The sequence below is a fragment of the Lemur catta genome, chromosome 9, assembly GCF_020740605.2.
Source record: "Lemur catta isolate mLemCat1 chromosome 9, mLemCat1.pri, whole genome shotgun sequence".
Lineage (NCBI taxonomy): Eukaryota > Metazoa > Chordata > Mammalia > Primates > Lemuridae > Lemur > Lemur catta.
Window position 1 is genome coordinate 19,827,773 of NC_059136.1, and position 17,400 is coordinate 19,845,172.

The 17,400-nt window shown below is 39.5% G+C and overlaps 5 non-coding genes across 5 annotated transcripts; all 5 read left to right on the forward strand.

The window, feature by feature from the left end:
* Positions 1-1,715: 1,715 nt before the first annotated feature.
* LOC123645521 lies at positions 1,716-1,781 on the forward strand. The gene has a single exon (XR_006737632.1). It is a non-coding gene; the product is annotated as a small nucleolar RNA SNORD109A (small nucleolar RNA).
* A 3,572-nt stretch (positions 1,782-5,353) lies between these two features.
* Positions 5,354-5,419, forward strand: LOC123645522. The gene has a single exon (XR_006737633.1). It is a non-coding gene; the product is annotated as a small nucleolar RNA SNORD109A (small nucleolar RNA).
* Positions 5,420-8,991: 3,572 nt separating this feature from the next.
* LOC123645523 lies at positions 8,992-9,057 on the forward strand. Its single transcript, XR_006737634.1, has one exon. It is a non-coding gene; the product is annotated as a small nucleolar RNA SNORD109A (small nucleolar RNA).
* Positions 9,058-12,629: 3,572 nt separating this feature from the next.
* LOC123645524 lies at positions 12,630-12,695 on the forward strand. Its single transcript, XR_006737635.1, has one exon. It is a non-coding gene; the product is annotated as a small nucleolar RNA SNORD109A (small nucleolar RNA).
* A 3,572-nt stretch (positions 12,696-16,267) lies between these two features.
* Positions 16,268-16,333, forward strand: LOC123645525. Its single transcript, XR_006737636.1, has one exon. It is a non-coding gene; the product is annotated as a small nucleolar RNA SNORD109A (small nucleolar RNA).
* The last annotated feature ends 1,067 nt before the right edge of the window (positions 16,334-17,400 follow it).

Consider the following 17,400-nt stretch of genomic DNA (forward strand, 5'->3'; position numbering starts at 1 on the left):
TGAGGACCGAATAAGAAAATACTGAGGTATTTTGCTGTATTTGTTGGTTATGGAAGGCAAGGATTCCTGAAGGAGAATTGGCTAGCCTGGATTTGGATTATGTTGAAATCATGTTACTCCTAGTCCTTAAATAGAGTCACGTGGGGAATTGTCCTATGCGTGTAACACGAACACATGTATATGCTTTGGTTAGGGACTAGAAACCAATCTGACAGGAAAATTCCCACACTGGATACTTATGTCACATACGTCCTGGCACATATTAATAGTCTTGGAAATGATACAATCCAAGTTCACAGTGAACTCCAGGATTCTATTCTATTGAGTACTACATCATCATTGACAACTGTCCCACTGCAGCATCTCTTCAAGTATTGCTCCAGACCAAAGGGTCCTGAGATACTTCTGCTGTTGCCATTACGGCAAGCTTCACTAAAGTCACCTGAAAGGCCCACCTGTGCTGTAATCCGCTATGAGCTGAATGTAGGGGATAAAGGTTCTGGGGCGTTAGTGTGGTGTGAGGAATCCTTATTTACTGGAAGTGGACTTGTCTGGATCCAGGATAAGCACAAGTACCTGAGGATGTTGAGGTGCAGCCGAGTGGCCATTTATTCTACTAGAACAGGACAAATGACCCCTTCTGCACTGGCCCAATTGATGTCCTCCTCAAAGATCTCACACTGCCATGACCCTGTACCTTCCATTTTTCGCACCACAGGGTATTCTCATAAAATCTTTTTGGTTGAATACAGCTTTAGAACTTTGCATTCGAGCAAAAACTGCTGTGTCACTAACTCAGATAGCTTGGTATCGAGGAAACTGCAGGTTAAGAATTCAGGGAGGAAGCAAGTGAATAAATGAAATGACAAAGGTGACAAAAGATCCACTCTGATGTTTATCACAAGGACTAGGATGCTGGGATGCCTGTATGATAAGTAATTAAAGAAGACCTAGTGTGGCACTTTGTTTCTAAATAATTTGGCGCATTTCTGACCTGATTTATATTTTCATATGATGCTTTGTTGCAGGTTAAGAATGAGAACAAGTTGTTGTACTTCAGGGAAGAGAGGTGAGCAACCCCTTTGGTACTTTTGCCATTCTTCTGTGTGTCTGGGGCTGGTGAAGTCAGAACTTCAAGGTCTATGTGTTCATTCCTTCGGCGGCTTAAAGGAGATTCTTTTTACAGTACATATATTTGCCCGTGGATGTGTCTTCCCTGTCCAAGGAATCTTCTTTATTTGTTTCTTCCCTTTTCTTTCGATATGTTTTTGAAGTAACCAAGAAGATTTTGGGGAATGACTTACGTATTTCTCTTTTTGACCATTTTCTGAAGAGGGAGAATAATCTTGTAATGGAATTCTCGTGTACTGAATATTAAATTTTTTAATATTTATCTGGCACCTTCCCAAGATAGAGGTTTTTGTTCATCTTTGTTCGGTAATGATACCATATGTTACTTCGGTACCTGACTTATTCCTTAAAGTTTTAGTGGATTTACTGGTTTACTGAAATTTCCCTCGTACTTCTTATCTAATTTTATTAGAACAATCGAAGGTCATTTTTTTCTTGTTTTTTGTGTGAGCATTCCAGTAAGCAGGTACTAAACAAAACATCCACTGTACATTTACTTTTCTCCATTGGTAAAGCATGAGATTAGCCTGCACAAAATAAGCCTGGCTGTGGAATATACTTGTTTGTTGGAAGGGGTATTGTCTGGATCGATGATGAGCCTAAGTGTCCGAGGACGGTGACGACACATGGCAGATGTACATCTGAGGTCCAGATGAGTGGCCCTCTGGTAGGACAAGTAAGACTTTGAGATGCTGGCTTATTTGGTAAGGCCACAGGGACAGCGTAATAGCGCTGGGAGCACGTGTGTGTTTTCACCGTGTTCTGGACATATTACCTTGACATGAGGACATTAAAATGATTGTATTAAGGAAGGGTCCAGCAACAGTGATACGTACTGGAAATCTCATTGGTGTGTTAATGCCAATACCGAGGGAACGCTATGCCTCTTTTCAATAATGACAATAGAACCGCTCAGGAAGAAAGCAATATCAGTGCTTTGTTACTTTCACTGTTGAGGATTTTCTAAGAGTTTGCCTTCGCTTTTTTTCTTTTCTTTATTTCCCCTGTCATGTTTTGCCCAGATAGAAAGCCTGCCATGTGGTCCTCCACGTCAGAGAATGGGGTGAGTAGCTAAACTTGTGACGGTTTAAAATAACTTTTGTTGAAGCGTAGTAATTGTACATATTCAAGGAGTACACGTTATATTTTAATACGGGCAGATGACACAGCATTATGTGTCATGACCTTGGTAATTGGGTCATGATTGACCTGAAACCTTTATCATCGCTCTCTGTTGGGAACATTTGAAAAATTCTAGCTCTTCTGAAATATGGTAAATTATTGTTAACTCTACTTGCCCTATTTCACTATTGAACACTAGAATTTCTCCTTCCTTTGAACAGAGTTACCCCTTCACCAACAACTCTTCATTACCCCTTCCCAAACAAGGACACATTAAGTGTACAAGTCAATGATTTTTTACTAAGTCGACAGAGTTGTGTGCGCATCTCCAAAATTCACATTTAGAAACTGTGCATCATCCCTAAAAGTTGCCCCATCCCCACTTATAATCAATGTATACTTTGTTCCCTAGCCCCAGGTAACCGCTAAGCAGGTTTCTGTCTATATGGATTTGCCTTATTCAGAAATTTTATATACCTGGCATCATACCGTATGTAGTACGTTGGTTGTTGTTTGTTTTACTTAGCCTAAATTCTTTGAAGTTCATCCATGTTGTCAGCATGTATCAGCTCATGTGAAATCTTTTTATGGAAGATATTACTTTATGTCCTGGAATTCCCACTTGGTTCCCTTTCATGATTTCCATTTTCCTTATGAATCTACCATCTATTAACACATTCCTGCCATTGTCTTCTTTTCATTGTTTATGACAGAGTTTTTATTATTTCTCTGCTCTTTCTGAAAATGGGTCATCCGCCTGTTAGTTTATCAGGATTCTGGATTCCATTTTCTTGCTTCATCTTGCCTTACTTGTATTTTTCTGTGTATCAGACGTTTCGAGTGGAATGAGAGTGAAGGCTGATTTTCTCTCGGCTTCGTTTTTGGTTTCAGACAGAACTTGGAGGGTAGTGAGAAAGAAATGATCCTTTAACTTTCCCATAAGTCAAGTCGTGGTGAAATGGAATCATACAGTTAACATTATGCCATCTACACGTATTGAAGTGTCTGTTCCGCTGGGTGTATGTTGTATATATCGAAATAGAACCTAGACTCCTCACCTCTCTTCCTGGGTGAGAGATTTCAATTCAAAATTTATTAATAAGATCTTTATTAATGTAGATTGAATCTTCAATGAGAGCTGTTGATTGTGAGTTCGCTGTAGTGCTTCGTAGTTTGCGTGTATTGTTCTTGCATATACTATACTTATCTACTTATGATTTTCAGTCATTTGCGGTTAATATTTCTTGCGCTTGCCAATAATAGAGCATTAAACGAAACTGACAAGATGTTGAAAAGTGGGCCAAATCAGGAAAATAAGTAAAGTCTTCTTTGACCGGGAGATTTTACACAGCTTCTGAAAGCAAATGTATTTTGCACAATAGTAATGAGGACCGAATAAGAAAATACTGAGGTATTTTGCTGTATTTGTTGGTTATGGAAGCCAAGGATTCCTGAAGGAGAATTGGCTAGCCTGGATTTGGATTATGTTGAAATCATGTTACTCCTAGTCCTTAAATAGAGTCACGTGGGGAATTGTCCTATGCGTGTAACACGAACACATGTATATGCTTTGGTTAGGGACTAGAAACCAATCTGACAGGAAAATTCCCACACTGGATACTTATGTCACATACGTCCTGGCACATATTAATAGTCTTGGAAATGATACAATCCAAGTTCCCAGTGAACTCCAGGATTCTATTCTATTGAGTACTACATCATCATTGACAACTGTCCCACTGCAGCATCTCTTCAAGTATTGCTCCAGACCAAAGGGTCCTGAGATACTTCTGCTGTTGCCATTACGGCAAGCTTCACTAAAGTCACCTGAAAGGCCCACCTGTGCTGTAATCCGCTATGAGCTGAATGTAGGGGATAAAGGTTCTGGGGCGTTAGTGTGGTGTGAGGAATCCTTATTTACTGGAAGTGGACTTGTCTGGATCCAGGATAAGCACAAGTACCTGAGGATGTTGAGGTGCAGCCGAGTGGCCATTTATTCTACTAGAACAGGACAAATGACCCCTTCTGCACTGGCCCAATTGATGTCCTCCTCAAAGATCTCACACTGCCATGACCCTGTACCTTCCATTTTTCGCACCACAGGGTATTCTCATAAAATCTTTTTGGTTGAATACAGCTTTAGAACTTTGCATTCGAGCAAAAACTGCTGTGTCACTAACTCAGATAGCTTGGTATCGAGGAAACTGCAGGTTAAGAATTCAGGGAGGAAGCAAGTGAATAAATGAAATGACAAAGGTGACAAAAGATCCACTCTGATGTTTATCACAAGGACTAGGATGCTGGGATGCCTGTATGATAAGTAATTAAAGAAGACCTAGTGTGGCACTTTGTTTCTAAATAATTTGGCGCATTTCTGACCTGATTTATATTTTCATATGATGCTTTGTTGCAGGTTAAGAATGAGAACAAGTTGTTGTACTTCAGGGAAGAGAGGTGAGCAACCCCTTTGGTACTTTTGCCATTCTTCTGTGTGTCTGGGGCTGGTGAAGTCAGAACTTCAAGGTCTATGTGTTCATTCCTTCGGCGGCTTAAAGGAGATTCTTTTTACAGTACATATATTTGCCCGTGGATGTGTCTTCCCTGTCCAAGGAATCTTCTTTATTTGTTTCTTCCCTTTTCTTTCGATATGTTTTTGAAGTAACCAAGAAGATTTTGGGGAATGACTTACGTATTTCTCTTTTTGACCATTTTCTGAAGAGGGAGAATAATCTTGTAATGGAATTCTCGTGTACTGAATATTAAATTTTTTAATATTTATCTGGCACCTTCCCAAGATAGAGGTTTTTGTTCATCTTTGTTCGGTAATGATACCATATGTTACTTCGGTACCTGACTTATTCCTTAAAGTTTTAGTGGATTTACTGGTTTACTGAAATTTCCCTCGTACTTCTTATCTAATTTTATTAGAACAATCGAAGGTCATTTTTTTCTTGTTTTTTGTGTGAGCATTCCAGTAAGCAGGTACTAAACAAAACATCCACTGTACATTTACTTTTCTCCATTGGTAAAGCATGAGATTAGCCTGCACAAAATAAGCCTGGCTGTGGAATATACTTGTTTGTTGGAAGGGGTATTGTCTGGATCGATGATGAGCCTAAGTGTCCGAGGACGGTGACGACACATGGCAGATGTACATCTGAGGTCCAGATGAGTGGCCCTCTGGTAGGACAAGTAAGACTTTGAGATGCTGGCTTATTTGGTAAGGCCACAGGGACAGCGTAATAGCGCTGGGAGCACGTGTGTGTTTTCACCGTGTTCTGGACATATTACCTTGACATGAGGACATTAAAATGATTGTATTAAGGAAGGGTCCAGCAACAGTGATACGTACTGGAAATCTCATTGGTGTGTTAATGCCAATACCGAGGGAACGCTATGCCTGTTTTCAATAATGACAATAGAACCGCTCAGGAAGAAAGCAATATCAGTGCTTTGTTACTTTCACTGTTGAGGATTTTCTAAGAGTTTGCCTTCGCTTTTTTTCTTTTCTTTATTTCCCCTGTCATGTTTTGCCCAGATAGAAAGCCTGCCATGTGGTCCTCCACGTCAGAGAATGGGGTGAGTAGCTAAACTTGTGACGGTTTAAAATAACTTTTGTTGAAGCGTAGTAATTGTACATATTCAAGGAGTACACGTTATATTTTAATACGGGCAGATGACACAGCATTATGTGTCATGACCTTGGTAATTGGGTCATGATTGACCTGAAACCTTTATCATCGCTCTCTGTTGGGAACATTTGAAAAATTCTAGCTCTTCTGAAATATGGTAAATTATTGTTAACTCTACTTGCCCTATTTCACTATTGAACACTAGAATTTCTCCTTCCTTTGAACAGAGTTACCCCTTCACCAACAACTCTTCATTACCCCTTCCCAAACAAGGACACATTAAGTGTACAAGTCAATGATTTTTTACTAAGTCGACAGAGTTGTGTGCGCATCTCCAAAATTCACATTTAGAAACTGTGCATCATCCCTAAAAGTTGCCCCATCCCCACTTATAATCAATGTATACTTTGTTCCCTAGCCCCAGGTAACCGCTAAGCAGGTTTCTGTCTATATGGATTTGCCTTATTCAGAAATTTTATATACCTGGCATCATACCGTATGTAGTACGTTGGTTGTTGTTTGTTTTACTTAGCCTAAATTCTTTGAAGTTCATCCATGTTGTCAGCATGTATCAGCTCATGTGAAATCTTTTTATGGAAGATATTACTTTATGTCCTGGAATTCCCACTTGGTTCCCTTTCATAATTTCCATTTTCCTTATGAATCTACCATCTATTAACACATTCCTGCCATTGTCTTCTTTTCATTGTTTATGACAGAGTTTTTATTATTTCTCTGCTCTTTCTGAAAATGGGTCATCCGCCTGTTAGTTTATCAGGATTCTGGATTCCATTTTCTTGCTTCATCTTGCCTTACTTGTATTTTTCTGTGTATCAGACGTTTCGAGTGGAATGAGAGTGAAGGCTGATTTTCTCTCGGCTTCGTTTTTGGTTTCAGACAGAACTTGGAGGGTAGTGAGAAAGAAATGATCCTTTAACTTTCCCATAAGTCAAGTCGTGGTGAAATGGAATCATACAGTTAACATTATGCCATCTACACGTATTGAAGTGTCTGTTCCGCTGGGTGTATGTTGTATATATCGAAATAGAACCTAGACTCCTCACCTCTCTTCCTGGGTGAGAGATTTCAATTCAAAATTTATTAATAAGATCTTTATTAATGTAGATTGAATCTTCAATGAGAGCTGTTGATTGTGAGTTCGCTGTAGTGCTTCGTAGTTTGCGTGTATTGTTCTTGCATATACTATACTTATCTACTTATGATTTTCAGTCATTTGCGGTTAATATTTCTTGCGCTTGCCAATAATAGAGCATTAAACGAAACTGACAAGATGTTGAAAAGTGGGCCAAATCAGGAAAATAAGTAAAGTCTTCTTTGACCGGGAGATTTTACACAGCTTCTGAAAGCAAATGTATTTTGCACAATAGTAATGAGGACCGAATAAGAAAATACTGAGGTATTTTGCTGTATTTGTTGGTTATGGAAGGCAAGGATTCCTGAAGGAGAATTGGCTAGCCTGGATTTGGATTATGTTGAAATCATGTTACTCCTAGTCCTTAAATAGAGTCACGTGGGGAATTGTCCTATGCGTGTAACACGAACACATGTATATGCTTTGGTTAGGGACTAGAAACCAATCTGACAGGAAAATTCCCACACTGGATACTTATGTCACATACGTCCTGGCACATATTAATAGTCTTGGAAATGATACAATCCAAGTTCCCAGTGAACTCCAGGATTCTATTCTATTGAGTACTACATCATCATTGACAACTGTCCCACTGCAGCATCTCTTCAAGTATTGCTCCAGACCAAAGGGTCCTGAGATACTTCTGCTGTTGCCATTACGGCAAGCTTCACTAAAGTCACCTGAAAGGCCCACCTGTGCTGTAATCCGCTATGAGCTGAATGTAGGGGATAAAGGTTCTGGGGCGTTAGTGTGGTGTGAGGAATCCTTATTTACTGGAAGTGGACTTGTCTGGATCCAGGATAAGCACAAGTACCTGAGGATGTTGAGGTGCAGCCGAGTGGCCATTTATTCTACTAGAACAGGACAAATGACCCCTTCTGCACTGGCCCAATTGATGTCCTCCTCAAGGATCTCACACTGCCATGACCCTGTACCTTCCATTTTTCGCACCACAGGGTATTCTCATAAAATCTTTTTGGTTGAATACAGCTTTAGAACTTTGCATTCGAGCAAAAACTGCTGTGTCACTAACTCAGATAGCTTGGTATCGAGGAAACTGCAGGTTAAGAATTCAGGGAGGAAGCAAGTGAATAAATGAAATGACAAAGGTGACAAAAGATCCACTCTGATGTTTATCACAAGGACTAGGATGCTGGGATGCCTGTATGATAAGTAATTAAAGAAGACCTAGTGTGGCACTTTGTTTCTAAATAATTTGGCGCATTTCTGACCTGATTTATATTTTCATATGATGCTTTGTTGCAGGTTAAGAATGAGAACAAGTTGTTGTACTTCAGGGAAGAGAGGTGAGCAACCCCTTTGGTACTTTTGCCATTCTTCTGTGTGTCTGGGGCTGGTGAAGTCAGAACTTCAAGGTCTATGTGTTCATTCCTTCGGCGGCTTAAAGGAGATTCTTTTTACAGTACATATATTTGCCCGTGGATGTGTCTTCCCTGTCCAAGGAATCTTCTTTATTTGTTTCTTCCCTTTTCTTTCGATATGTTTTTGAAGTAACCAAGAAGATTTTGGGGAATGACTTACGTATTTCTCTTTTTGACCATTTTCTGAAGAGGGAGAATAATCTTGTAATGGAATTCTCGTGTACTGAATATTAAATTTTTTAATATTTATCTGGCACCTTCCCAAGATAGAGGTTTTTGTTCATCTTTGTTCGGTAATGATACCATATGTTACTTCGGTACCTGACTTATTCCTTAAAGTTTTAGTGGATTTACTGGTTTACTGAAATTTCCCTCGTACTTCTTATCTAATTTTATTAGAACAATCGAAGGTCATTTTTTTCTTGTTTTTTGTGTGAGCATTCCAGTAAGCAGGTACTAAACAAAACATCCACTGTACATTTACTTTTCTCCATTGGTAAAGCATGAGATTAGCCTGCACAAAATAAGCCTGGCTGTGGAATATACTTGTTTGTTGGAAGGGGTATTGTCTGGATCGATGATGAGCCTAAGTGTCCGAGGACGGTGACGACACATGGCAGATGTACATCTGAGGTCCAGATGAGTGGCCCTCTGGTAGGACAAGTAAGACTTTGAGATGCTGGCTTATTTGGTAAGGCCACAGGGACAGCGTAATAGCGCTGGGAGCACGTGTGTGTTTTCACCGTGTTCTGGACATATTACCTTGACATGAGGACATTAAAATGATTGTATTAAGGAAGGGTCCAGCAACAGTGATACGTACTGGAAATCTCATTGGTGTGTTAATGCCAATACCGAGGGAACGCTATGCCTGTTTTCAATAATGACAATAGAACCGCTCAGGAAGAAAGCAATAACAGTGCTTTGTTACTTTCACTGTTGAGGATTTTCTAAGAGTTTGCCTTCGCTTTTTTTCTTTTCTTTATTTCCCCTGTCATGTTTTGCCCAGATAGAAAGCCTGCCATGTGGTCCTCCACGTCAGAGAATGGGGTGAGTAGCTAAACTTGTGACGGTTTAAAATAACTTTTGTTGAAGCGTAGTAATTGTACATATTCAAGGAGTACACGTTATATTTTAATACGGGCAGATGACACAGCATTATGTGTCATGACCTTGGTAATTGGGTCATGATTGACCTGAAACCTTTATCATCGCTCTCTGTTGGGAACATTTGAAAAATTCTAGCTCTTCTGAAATATGGTAAATTATTGTTAACTCTACTTGCCCTATTTCACTATTGAACACTAGAATTTCTCCTTCCTTTGAACAGAGTTACCCCTTCACCAACAACTCTTCATTACCCCTTCCCAAACAAGGACACATTAAGTGTACAAGTCAATGATTTTTTACTAAGTCGACAGAGTTGTGTGCGCATCTCCAAAATTCACATTTAGAAACTGTGCATCATCCCTAAAAGTTGCCCCATCCCCACTTATAATCAATGTATACTTTGTTCCCTAGCCCCAGGTAACCGCTAAGCAGGTTTCTGTCTATATGGATTTGCCTTATTCAGAAATTTTATATACCTGGCATCATACCGTATGTAGTACGTTGGTTGTTGTTTGTTTTACTTAGCCTAAATTCTTTGAAGTTCATCCATGTTGTCAGCATGTATCAGCTCATGTGAAATCTTTTTATGGAAGATATTACTTTATGTCCTGGAATTCCCACTTGGTTCCCTTTCATAATTTCCATTTTCCTTATGAATCTACCATCTATTAACACATTCCTGCCATTGTCTTCTTTTCATTGTTTATGACAGAGTTTTTATTATTTCTCTGCTCTTTCTGAAAATGGGTCATCCGCCTGTTAGTTTATCAGGATTCTGGATTCCATTTTCTTGCTTCATCTTGCCTTACTTGTATTTTTCTGTGTATCAGACGTTTCGAGTGGAATGAGAGTGAAGGCTGATTTTCTCTCGGCTTCGTTTTTGGTTTCAGACAGAACTTGGAGGGTAGTGAGAAAGAAATGATCCTTTAACTTTCCCATAAGTCAAGTCGTGGTGAAATGGAATCATACAGTTAACATTATGCCATCTACACGTATTGAAGTGTCTGTTCCGCTGGGTGTATGTTGTATATATCGAAATAGAACCTAGACTCCTCACCTCTCTTCCTGGGTGAGAGATTTCAATTCAAAATTTATTAATAAGATCTTTATTAATGTAGATTGAATCTTCAATGAGAGCTGTTGATTGTGAGTTCGCTGTAGTGCTTCGTAGTTTGCGTGTATTGTTCTTGCATATACTATACTTATCTACTTATGATTTTCAGTCATTTGCGATTAATATTTCTTGCGCTTGCCAATAATAGAGCATTAAACGAAACTGACAAGATGTTGAAAAGTGGGCCAAATCAGGAAAATAAGTAAAGTCTTCTTTGACCGGGAGATTTTACACAGCTTCTGAAAGCAAATGTATTTTGCACAATAGTAATGAGGACCGAATAAGAAAATACTGAGGTATTTTGCTGTATTTGTTGGTTATGGAAGGCAAGGATTCCTGAAGGAGAATTGGCTAGCCTGGATTTGGATTATGTTGAAATCATGTTACTCCTAGTCCTTAAATAGAGTCACGTGGGGAATTGTCCTATGCGTGTAACACGAACACATGTATATGCTTTGGTTAGGGACTAGAAACCAATCTGACAGGAAAATTCCCACACTGGATACTTATGTCACATACGTCCTGGCACATATTAATAGTCTTGGAAATGATACAATCCAAGTTCCCAGTGAACTCCAGGATTCTATTCTATTGAGTACTACATCATCATTGACAACTGTCCCACTGCAGCATCTCTTCAAGTATTGCTCCAGACCAAAGGGTCCTGAGATACTTCTGCTGTTGCCATTACGGCAAGCTTCACTAAAGTCACCTGAAAGGCCCACCTGTGCTGTAATCCGCTATGAGCTGAATGTAGGGGATAAAGGTTCTGGGGCGTTAGTGTGGTGTGAGGAATCCTTATTTACTGGAAGTGGACTTGTCTGGATCCAGGATAAGCACAAGTACCTGAGGATGTTGAGGTGCAGCCGAGTGGCCATTTATTCTACTAGAACAGGACAAATGACCCCTTCTGCACTGGCCCAATTGATGTCCTCCTCAAGGATCTCACACTGCCATGACCCTGTACCTTCCATTTTTCGCACCACAGGGTATTCTCATAAAATCTTTTTGGTTGAATACAGCTTTAGAACTTTGCATTCGAGCAAAAACTGCTGTGTCACTAACTCAGATAGCTTGGTATCGAGGAAACTGCAGGTTAAGAATTCAGGGAGGAAGCAAGTGAATAAATGAAATGACAAAGGTGACAAAAGATCCACTCTGATGTTTATCACAAGGACTAGGATGCTGGGATGCCTGTATGATAAGTAATTAAAGAAGACCTAGTGTGGCACTTTGTTTCTAAATAATTTGGCGCATTTCTGACCTGATTTATATTTTCATATGATGCTTTGTTGCAGGTTAAGAATGAGAACAAGTTGTTGTACTTCAGGGAAGAGAGGTGAGCAACCCCTTTGGTACTTTTGCCATTCTTCTGTGTGTCTGGGGCTGGTGAAGTCAGAACTTCAAGGTCTATGTGTTCATTCCTTCGGCGGCTTAAAGGAGATTCTTTTTACAGTACATATATTTGCCCGTGGATGTGTCTTCCCTGTCCAAGGAATCTTCTTTATTTGTTTCTTCCCTTTTCTTTCGATATGTTTTTGAAGTAACCAAGAAGATTTTGGGGAATGACTTACGTATTTCTCTTTTTGACCATTTTCTGAAGAGGGAGAATAATCTTGTAATGGAATTCTCGTGTACTGAATATTAAATTTTTTAATATTTATCTGGCACCTTCCCAAGATAGAGGTTTTTGTTCATCTTTGTTCGGTAATGATACCATATGTTACTTCGGTACCTGACTTATTCCTTAAAGTTTTAGTGGATTTACTGGTTTACTGAAATTTCCCTCGTACTTCTTATCTAATTTTATTAGAACAATCGAAGGTCATTTTTTTCTTGTTTTTTGTGTGAGCATTCCAGTAAGCAGGTACTAAACAAAACATCCACTGTACATTTACTTTTCTCCATTGGTAAAGCATGAGATTAGCCTGCACAAAATAAGCCTGGCTGTGGAATATACTTGTTTGTTGGAAGGGGTATTGTCTGGATCGATGATGAGCCTAAGTGTCCGAGGACGGTGACGACACATGGCAGATGTACATCTGAGGTCCAGATGAGTGGCCCTCTGGTAGGACAAGTAAGACTTTGAGATGCTGGCTTATTTGGTAAGGCCACAGGGACAGCGTAATAGCGCTGGGAGCACGTGTGTGTTTTCACCGTGTTCTGGACATATTACCTTGACATGAGGACATTAAAATGATTGTATTAAGGAAGGGTCCAGCAACAGTGATACGTACTGGAAATCTCATTGGTGTGTTAATGCCAATACCGAGGGAACGCTATGCCTCTTTTCAATAATGACAATAGAACCGCTCAGGAAGAAAGCAATAACAGTGCTTTGTTACTTTCACTGTTGAGGATTTTCTAAGAGTTTGCCTTCGCTTTTTTTCTTTTCTTTATTTCCCCTGTCATGTTTTGCCCAGATAGAAAGCCTGCCATGTGGTCCTCCACGTCAGAGAATGGGGTGAGTAGCTAAACTTGTGACGGTTTAAAATAACTTTTGTTGAAGCGTAGTAATTGTACATATTCAAGGAGTACACGTTATATTTTAATACGGGCAGATGACACAGCATTATGTGTCATGACCTTGGTAATTGGGTCATGATTGACCTGAAACCTTTATCATCGCTCTCTGTTGGGAACATTTGAAAAATTCTAGCTCTTCTGAAATATGGTAAATTATTGTTAACTCTACTTGCCCTATTTCACTATTGAACACTAGAATTTCTCCTTCCTTTGAACAGAGTTACCCCTTCACCAACAACTCTTCATTACCCCTTCCCAAACAAGGACACATTAAGTGTACAAGTCAATGATTTTTTACTAAGTCGACAGAGTTGTGTGCGCATCTCCAAAATTCACATTTAGAAACTGTGCATCATCCCTAAAAGTTGCCCCATCCCCACTTATAATCAATGTATACTTTGTTCCCTAGCCCCAGGTAACCGCTAAGCAGGTTTCTGTCTATATGGATTTGCCTTATTCAGAAATTTTATATACCTGGCATCATACCGTATGTAGTACGTTGGTTGTTGTTTGTTTTACTTAGCCTAAATTCTTTGAAGTTCATCCATGTTGTCAGCATGTATCAGCTCATGTGAAATCTTTTTATGGAAGATATTACTTTATGTCCTGGAATTCCCACTTGGTTCCCTTTCATAATTTCCATTTTCCTTATGAATCTACCATCTATTAACACATTCCTGCCATTGTCTTCTTTTCATTGTTTATGACAGAGTTTTTATTATTTCTCTGCTCTTTCTGAAAATGGGTCATCCGCCTGTTAGTTTATCAGGATTCTGGATTCCATTTTCTTGCTTCATCTTGCCTTACTTGTATTTTTCTGTGTATCAGACGTTTCGAGTGGAATGAGAGTGAAGGCTGATTTTCTCTCGGCTTCGTTTTTGGTTTCAGACAGAACTTGGAGGGTAGTGAGAAAGAAATGATCCTTTAACTTTCCCATAAGTCAAGTCGTGGTGAAATGGAATCATACAGTTAACATTATGCCATCTACACGTATTGAAGTGTCTGTTCCGCTGGGTGTATGTTGTATATATCGAAATAGAACCTAGACTCCTCACCTCTCTTCCTGGGTGAGAGATTTCAATTCAAAATTTATTAATAAGATCTTTATTAATGTAGATTGAATCTTCAATGAGAGCTGTTGATTGTGAGTTCGCTGTAGTGCTTCGTAGTTTGCGTGTATTGTTCTTGCATATACTATACTTATCTACTTATGATTTTCAGTCATTTGCGATTAATATTTCTTGCGCTTGCCAATAATAGAGCATTAAACGAAACTGACAAGATGTTGAAAAGTGGGCCAAATCAGGAAAATAAGTAAAGTCTTCTTTGACCGGGAGATTTTACACAGCTTCTGAAAGCAAATGTATTTTGCACAATAGTAATGAGGACCGAATAAGAAAATACTGAGGTATTTTGCTGTATTTGTTGGTTATGGAAGGCAAGGATTCCTGAAGGAGAATTGGCTAGCCTGGATTTGGATTATGTTGAAATCATGTTACTCCTAGTCCTTAAATAGAGTCACGTGGGGAATTGTCCTATGCGTGTAACACGAACACATGTATATGCTTTGGTTAGGGACTAGAAACCAATCTGACAGGAAAATTCCCACACTGGATACTTATGTCACATACGTCCTGGCACATATTAATAGTCTTGGAAATGATACAATCCAAGTTCCCAGTGAACTCCAGGATTCTATTCTATTGAGTACTACATCATCATTGACAACTGTCCCACTGCAGCATCTCTTCAAGTATTGCTCCAGACCAAAGGGTCCTGAGATACTTCTGCTGTTGCCATTACGGCAAGCTTCACTAAAGTCACCTGAAAGGCCCACCTGTGCTGTAATCCGCTATGAGCTGAATGTAGGGGATAAAGGTTCTGGGGCGTTAGTGTGGTGTGAGGAATCCTTATTTACTGGAAGTGGACTTGTCTGGATCCAGGATAAGCACAAGTACCTGAGGATGTTGAGGTGCAGCCGAGTGGCCATTTATTCTACTAGAACAGGACAAATGACCCCTTCTGCACTGGCCCAATTGATGTCCTCCTCAAGGATCTCACACTGCCATGACCCTGTACCTTCCATTTTTCGCACCACAGGGTATTCTCATAAAATCTTTTTGGTTGAATACAGCTTTAGAACTTTGCATTCGAGCAAAAACTGCTGTGTCACTAACTCAGATAGCTTGGTATCGAGGAAACTGCAGGTTAAGAATTCAGGGAGGAAGCAAGTGAATAAATGAAATGACAAAGGTGACAAAAGATCCACTCTGATGTTTATCACAAGGACTAGGATGCTGGGATGCCTGTATGATAAGTAATTAAAGAAGACCTAGTGTGGCACTTTGTTTCTAAATAATTTGGCGCATTTCTGACCTGATTTATATTTTCATATGATGCTTTGTTGCAGGTTAAGAATGAGAACAAGTTGTTGTACTTCAGGGAAGAGAGGTGAGCAACCCCTTTGGTACTTTTGCCATTCTTCTGTGTGTCTGGGGCTGGTGAAGTCAGAACTTCAAGGTCTATGTGTTCATTCCTTCGGCGGCTTAAAGGAGATTCTTTTTACAGTACATATATTTGCCCGTGGATGTGTCTTCCCTGTCCAAGGAATCTTCTTTATTTGTTTCTTCCCTTTTCTTTCGATATGTTTTTGAAGTAACCAAGAAGATTTTGGGGAATGACTTACGTATTTCTCTTTTTGACCATTTTCTGAAGAGGGAGAATAATCTTGTAATGGAATTCTCGTGTACTGAATATTAAATTTTTTAATATTTATCTGGCACCTTCCCAAGATAGAGGTTTTTGTTCATCTTTGTTCGGTAATGATACCATATGTTACTTCGGTACCTGACTTATTCCTTAAAGTTTTAGTGGATTTACTGGTTTACTGAAATTTCCCTCGTACTTCTTATCTAATTTTATTAGAACAATCGAAGGTCATTTTTTTCTTGTTTTTTGTGTGAGCATTCCAGTAAGCAGGTACTAAACAAAACATCCACTGTACATTTACTTTTCTCCATTGGTAAAGCATGAGATTAGCCTGCACAAAATAAGCCTGGCTGTGGAATATACTTGTTTGTTGGAAGGGGTATTGTCTGGATCGATGATGAGCCTAAGTGTCCGAGGACGGTGACGACACATGGCAGATGTACATCTGAGGTCCAGATGAGTGGCCCTCTGGTAGGACAAGTAAGACTTTGAGATGCTGGCTTATTTGGTAAGGCCACAGGGACAGCGTAATAGCGCTGGGAGCACGTGTGTGTTTTCACCGTGTTCTGGACATATTACCTTGACATGAGGACATTAAAATGATTGTATTAAGGAAGGGTCCAGCAACAGTGATACGTACTGGAAATCTCATTGGTGTGTTAATGCCAATACCGAGGGAACGCTATGCCTCTTTTCAATAATGACAATAGAACCGCTCAGGAAGAAAGCAATATCAGTGCTTTGTTACTTTCACTGTTGAGGATTTTCTAAGAGTTTGCCTTCGCTTTTTTTCTTTTCTTTATTTCCCCTGTCATGTTTTGCCCAGATAGAAAGCCTGCCATGTGGTCCTCCACGTCAGAGAATGGGGTGAGTAGCTAAACTTGTGACGGTTTAAAATAACTTTTGTTGAAGCGTAGTAATTGTACATATTCAAGGAGTACACGTTATATTTTAATACGGGCAGATGACACAGCATTATGTGTCATGACCTTGGTAATTGGGTCATGATTGACCTGAAACCTTTATCATCGCTCTCTGTTGGGAACATTTGAAAAATTCTAGCTCTTCTGAAATATGGTAAATTATTGTTAACTCTACTTGCCCTATTTCACTATTGAACACTAGAATTTCTCCTTCCTTTGAACAGAGTTACCCCTTCACCAACAACTCTTCATTACCCCTTCCCAAACAAGGACACATTAAGTGTACAAGTCAATGATTTTTTACTAAGTCGACAGAGTTGTGTGCGCATCTCCAAAATTCACATTTAGAAACTGTGCATCATCCCTAAAAGTTGCCCCATCCCCACTTATAATCAATGTATACTTTGTTCCCTAGCCCCAGGTAACCGCTAAGCAGGTTTCTGTCTATATGGATTTGCCTTATTCAGAAATTTTATATACCTGGCATCATACCGTATGTAGTACGTTGGTTGTTGTTTGTTTTACTTAGCCTAAATTCTTTGAAGTTCATCCATGTTGTCAGCATGTATCAGCTCATGTGAAATCTTTTTATGGAAGA